The sequence below is a fragment of the Delphinapterus leucas genome, chromosome 4 (assembly GCF_059928025.1).
Source record: "Delphinapterus leucas isolate spDelLeu-1000000601 "Yukka" chromosome 4, BTC_Dleu_Yukka2, whole genome shotgun sequence".
NCBI classification, from domain to species: domain Eukaryota; kingdom Metazoa; phylum Chordata; class Mammalia; order Artiodactyla; family Monodontidae; genus Delphinapterus; species Delphinapterus leucas.
In genome coordinates, this window is record NC_143132.1 from 23,915,946 (window position 1) to 23,922,816 (window position 6,871).

The following is a 6,871-nucleotide window of genomic DNA, read 5'->3' on the forward strand; positions in this document are numbered from 1 at the left end:
ATAAATAGAATGAACGTATTTATATTTTATCAAAACAAGTCCAGTTGATGAGTAAAAGATAAATAGGGGTGGGATATGAGAGTATGAAACAAGAAATACAAAGCTGCAGCAATAATAGAAAATAATACTAATTGAACTATATGCCAGTTATTTTGGTGGATGCTTAAATGATGCACTTTCTATCGACTTAACTTTTGGAGTAGGTATTCTTTTTAGCCATATTTTCGTAATGAGGAAACTCAAATCAGAGAATTCAAATGACTTTCCCAAAATAAAATATCTGTTGAGTGATAGAGGTATGATTTGAGGTCTGGCAATCTGACTCCTGAGCTCATGCTCTTAAATACTACACAATCCACATCCTCAAGGAAGGTAAGACAATGAAATAAAGTCCAGAGGACTCAGGACACAGGAAAAATGGACAAAACAGGTTAATATATTGATTTTAAAAGTTGAGGAATGTAAGAAGAATGCTAGCTCAGGAAACCCACCTTTACAGAAATCCCTGTGATTCCATGGCAATTTGTGTATTCCTCAATTGCACACATTTTCAAATTTACTTTTAATTGGGGGTTTGCTTTCTCCTTCCTATACCTGGCTTCAAACTCTTCATGGATAAGGATTAAATTTTAAGAGAGAGAAGCCTAGAATAATCTGTTATAGAAAGAATCACAGAAGCTTCTCTTTCCTCATATTAAACAAATCTTGAGTGTTGATTCTTAATTAGTCACCTACTGCTTATGTGCTCCTTTGACAAGTTACTTCATTTTGTTAATTATTTCATTAATTACATATGAATTTATGACGATAATGAAGATTTCACTTTAGGATTAATTTGTCTATGTAGCTGCAGCATTGGTTAGTAAATGTTAATTATCTTTGCTTCATTGTTTTGGTCTTCAAGGAAACTTCAATCAGAGGATAAGTCATCTAATATTGTTTAGAGTATCTCTATTTTTCTCATTTCCAAAGAGAAAAGATGCAGTTGATTTAGTATTAAAGGAAGTTAATGTGAAGAAAAAATATTATAATATTAAACTATTATTCAGCTAGATTCTTATGTAAATAGCCTTTGTGTCAAAGGTACTTACACAAGCATAGATCACTACTTTAGCATATCCCATTGCACTCAGCGTTACTCCCAACCAGGACCACTGTCACAGGCTGCACGTAGAAGGGCCCCATACTTGCTTTCACGCTCTGCTGTTGATACGTTGAAATACCTAATAAGTTTTGAAAAAGAAGCCTGCACTTACATTTTGTACTTGGTCCCACAAATTATGTAGTTGGTCTAGTTTCCACCTATCGAAATATAGATAGCTGGCACTCTCCTCCTTACTCTTTCAACATTAATTAAAATTAAATACATCAAAACCCAATTAATTCTATTTATTACACATAGATATTGAGAATTCTAGAAAATCACAACCTTGCAAATGTTCATTAACATTAAATACATTTAATGGATTTTTAAAATTTAACTGCTCTAGGTCCCCAAGGCAAGGTATCCTCACCAAAAATCTAGGTTTCACAATGTATTTGGTTTTTGACTGAAAATTTTACCCATAGCAGTGCCAGGACTCACATTCTAAGTATCTCCTTTGTGCCTATCCTTCTTCAAAGACTTCAAAGTCAGCTACTGTGGTATAATCCATATGTAAAGAAAGGGAAAGGGAGGGATATTCTCTATTGTATTTCTATATTTTTATTTTTCTTCTATCTGAAACCTTCCCAGTTCTTTTAGAAGGTTTTCTCAAATTTTTTTTCCCACTTCTCCTAGTGATCATCTAATGAAAAATCTACAACTGGTTGGGCTAGGAAGGTTAATTCTTTACACATTCATTTAATAATTTTTATTAAATCACTATACTTCACCTAGCATTCACCTAGCAGAGGATATAGCAGTGAGGAAGCTACAAAATCCTTTCCCTGTGGGAGCTTAAATTCTAGTGGTCATTTATACCTTTTAGGTAACTCTGACACATATAATATCAGAACTACAAGAACAAAGCCCATTAATAACTTAGATATCTTTTCTTTTCTAAATACATTTTCATTTTTCATAGGCAAAGTTTGGAGGGTTTTTTTTTTTTTTGAGCTGGAAGGAAATTTTGATGTCACTAGTCTTAGGAATGATAAGGTTTGTGGATAAATCATTCTCTTAAAAATCAAATTCTCTTTAAATGTGAATCTACTCATCTATTTATTTTACAGTATTTGTTGTACAGTTTTCAGAATCCAAAAAAAAGGTACTAAATGTCAACTAAAATTACGACTGAAAACAAACCTATTAGGGAATACATCTATGACTGAATCAGATTATCAGCTAAGATTATACTGTTTTTCTGAGATTTAATGAAATTTGTATGTGTTTCCTAAGATATGTCTTAACACTCTGTTCTATTCTTTCTGAAATTCTTGTTCCCATTTCTGCTTCCAAGTTCCTTATACATCTCACTTTTACAACTGTTTCCTCTTAGCCTCTCACAAATCCAGTTGTAAAATACAGTTCTCATCAGTGGATGTAGCATATATTAGAAGTTTTGAAACAAAAAAAGTCTTTTGCTCCACAAAACTTACAAGTGAATATTTAAATTTTTTTATTATTACTTAGCAAGAACTTTATTCTTTATTAAGAATTGTTCTATATCAATTATTTTGATCACCTTGAAAATTTCTACATAAAGTCTAGCTCCAGACAATGATTCTTAGGCTATTTTCATTTTTATATTTTATATTTAATCCAGCCTCCAAGTTCCTGTTCATTTCCTATCAATGTAGTTTAGCTGATTTCTATTTTTTGCCTTATATAATCACCTATATCAAATGAGTTTTTAGCAAAAAATGTCAGTTTTATTTCTTAGAGGTAGTTTGCTGTAAGAAGTTTAAAATAATACTTTAAAAACTGCTGTAAGTAATTGAGTTATTTAATATAATATGTACAAAGTTAGAGAAGTACAGGGCACTATGGGAATCCACAGAAAAGGTATTTTGGTGATATTAGGATGGGCTGGCTCCCCAGTTGAAGTGGCACTTAGGATGAGAAGCAATGAAACTATGTGCTATATATAGACTGAGGAAAGGAAAGTGTTAAATACTCAAAACCAAAGCTGAGAAGATGCTTGGGAAAGTGACAAGAATTCAATATGCTTGGAGGGTGGCGTGTGGAACACAAGGAGATGGATGCAGAAAGGAGGCGAAAGTAGAACAGGGTTATGATCACTAGGGATAATCACTGTAGGTTATTAAAAAGTTTGAAATTCTTCCTAAAAATGAAAACACTGGAAAGGTTTTAAGCAAAGTGATAACAATCTGTTCTCTACTTCAAAAATTTTACTATGGCTACAATAGCCACAATGGATCCCAGGGAACAAATGTGAAAATTCAGAAACTAGTTACGAAGTACAGTATTGTGGAAATTCAGGTGATAAATGATTGTGGTTTGAAGCAGGATAATAGCATAGGTAATGGAGAAACAGGAAGAGGTATAAGAGGGTTCACTGTGAACCAATGTTGACAAAAATTCATTGATTTTGAAATTCACTGCATGTTAGAGAAGTTGGTTGATTTATATTTTTGATATTAAAGGCAAAGTGTATCTGACTAAACTGATTGTCTGTTATTTAAGTGGTTTTTGTTGCCTGTCCCCAAGATTTGATTTACACTTTGGAAATGACAGAAAATGAAAAATTCCTTTTATATTTTTTAACTTGATATTTTTAGACAAAATACCAATAAAGAAAAACAAATGAGTTACACAATTTTTTCCCTCAGATAAGAGAGGTGGAACTTGAGACTTGTTTCCTTTATCTTTTCAGAGAATCCCATTGAGTTCAGGACTGGGAAAGACTTTAAAGCACTTTCTTTTCAAATTACACATTTGATAAGAGGATTCCATTAAAAGCATCCCTATGAGGGTCACATAATCTGGTGCTTCTCAAATTTCAATGTGTATATGAATGACATGAGGATCTTGTTAAAATGTGAATTCCAAGTCTGTAATTTTGGGAGGAGTAATTTTAATAAGTTTTAATGTGAAATTTTGAGTCTTTAATACTGTTCCAGCTGTTGCTGATGTTCTTGATGGACTATCTTTTGAGTACTATGGGTCTAACTTACACTTGAAAACAACTCCTAGTTAAACCAAGTTCATTGCTAATCCTGACATTATGGCATTATGAGAGAACACTGTTGAGTCCAGAATTTAGGTCAAATGAAAAACTTTTATCTTTTATTTATACATGTTTACTATCTCCTAATGTAAGAGCCAGCTTAAGCTCAAGTTTTCTCTGCAAAGTGAAGGGTAGATGGTACCTTTCTGTAGGACTCCTTGAATTAACTGGGGATAACTGATTGATCCACATAACCCAGTGAATTAACTGAACAAAATAGGCACCATTTAATTTAGTTTAAAAGTGACAGTGTAATATATCTACATCTACAAGCAAATTCCTTCACTTTACGTATTTTTTGAAGATTCATTTACATGAATACTACTTCAGACTAAACTTTAGAGACATATCACCAAATCTGGAAATACTTAGTTATCTTAGCACATTTCAATTTGCATCTTATCGTATATAAATATTTTGGAATGAATACTGAAAGCTGTATAGTTATAGAATTTGACCCCATGTTTGTCTGTTTGAAAGCCTTTGTTTTTTCCATTATTACTTGACTATCTGTATTTTTTCTCCAATCAAAGTTAAATTGTAAAAAGATCAATTTGAGTCCGTTTCTATTTCTCTTATCTATAACATTCAGTAATAAGAAGAAAAAGAAGAAGAAGAAGGTCACCTAATTCGCAGGTTCATTTAGTGAATTAGAGTCAATATGAGTACTCATCTGGTATACAGAAGGTGCTTATAAATTGTACTGGTGGGTGTAATTAGTAGAATTATTAAAGTTACATCCTCAAGCTCTTAAAAATAGTCAGTATCCTTCTCACTGTCAGAGAATGTGCAGTGAAGTTGGGAGACTTCCTGCCTCATTCACCAGGGGTCTCTCTTGGGGCTTTTCATAGGCTCCTAACTTCTTTACATATATATATTTTTCACTTTCAATGACATTTATCATTTTCTTTCTAATTTTATAAGGAATACATGTTTACTGCAGACAACTAGAAATACATAAAAGCACATCAACAGACACTTGGTTTGCTTCCATATCTTGGCTATTGTAAATAATGCTGCAATGATAATAAGTGTGCATATATCTTTACATATTTTACAATTTATAGAAATACGGGTGGTTTATAACAGTATAACTTCACATGCAGAAGAGTCGTTCCTATTGTTAAACTAAGTTAGAAATTTAGAATGAAGGACAAACCAAGGCGTGTGATTTCTATAAACGTTTCACAGACTCACTAATACATTTTTGGAGAGTTTAACTTCATATTTAACTTTCATTTAAGAAGCTTCAGTGGTCTTTCACACGTCTAGTGTTGTTTTGAAAAATAAGAAAAGATAACACAAGACAAATATTATTCCTTAAATTATTTCTGGTTATAATTTTAAAATAAAATAAATATTTGATTTAGCAATAATATGTGAATTACTGGCAGTGGTGAGGTCATGAATGTAAATGAGCTGGAAAAGTTCCACATGACATAAAGTCCATTTAGAAAAAGTGAGAAAATTACTGGCCTTTCCATATGAGAAATATTTATGTAATTAGGTTGATTTTTGGTATATTTGTTTTATGCTTGAATTTATTAACTGATCATTTGTAAAGTTTATAAAACTTTCTTTTCTGTTCATTGTTTATGCTTCCTATTTAGCTGTGCAGTGGAATCAAAGACACATGAATGAATATAATGTTTTTTTAATTATTTGTTCATCAGCAATGAGCATTCAAGTTTTTCTGGTATTATGAAATCATTGGTTTGATACAAATAATACACAATGATTTTACTAAGTCGGAAAGTGACAATATAGAGTTCTCATCTAGTGGAACATTTTTGCTTGGACAAAATTATTTTAAACAAAAAACTAATAAAAGCAAAACAATAGAAAACAGTAACAGTTTTTATTGCCTTTGTATTTTTAAGTTTTGTCTAAAATTTCCTGTTTTCCTTCAATAAACACTTATTATCAGAAAATATATTTGTTTCGTTGACATATTTAATTTTTAAATAATCAACTTCCTAATATTAACTTAGTTAGCAAAGGACTATTACCTCATATGAAGTAGCTAAATCTATTTACACAACTAAAATCCATCTAAAGTGTCAATATCCTCTTCCACCATATTGTTTCACCACACAAACCTTCAGTGGCAAAATCTCATCTTTTATGAAATGAGTAATAATCTTTTTTGTAATATGATGGCTGTATGGGGGTAATGCTTAGAATTATTATTTTTAAGAGGAGAATCTCTAGCCCTCCTTGATCTATATCCCTCTCATATACATAGCCCTTGAAACATGGGGTATATTGATTCCAGACAGCCTCCTATTAAAAAAAAAAGATCAGGTGCTTGTTTTGGGAGTACATATTGTAAAATTGGAATGAAAACACCTAGACTAGCATGGACCCTGGTCAAAGATGACAGACAAATTTGTGAAGCGTTCGTATTTTTATTCTCTAATGAAAATTAAAGTAGCTGAGTTTTGTTTTTTCATTTTTAAAGATTGAGCTGTATGATGCCTAGTTAGGTTTAAACAAATGAGATACAAATGAAATAAAAATAATATAATTTTACTTAAGAGCTCACAAAAATGAAGTAACTTATAATTTTAAGAAAATTTTCCTTGGTATGCAGCCAAATGTTAATTTTTAAATGATGTGTTTTTACCTTTCTTTCCCTTTGTAACTTAGTTTATAAAAAGCAACTTTAAAAAAGCACTTTTATAAATTCATAAAATTAT

At 31.4% G+C, this 6,871-nt stretch overlaps 1 non-coding gene across 1 annotated transcript; it reads left to right on the forward strand.

Moving 5' to 3' along the window:
- Positions 1–6,476: 6,476 nt before the first annotated feature.
- LOC115802428 (U6 spliceosomal RNA) lies at positions 6,477–6,583 on the forward strand. Its single transcript, XR_004022889.2, has one exon. It is a non-coding gene; the product is annotated as a U6 spliceosomal RNA (small nuclear RNA).
- The last annotated feature ends 288 nt before the right edge of the window (positions 6,584–6,871 follow it).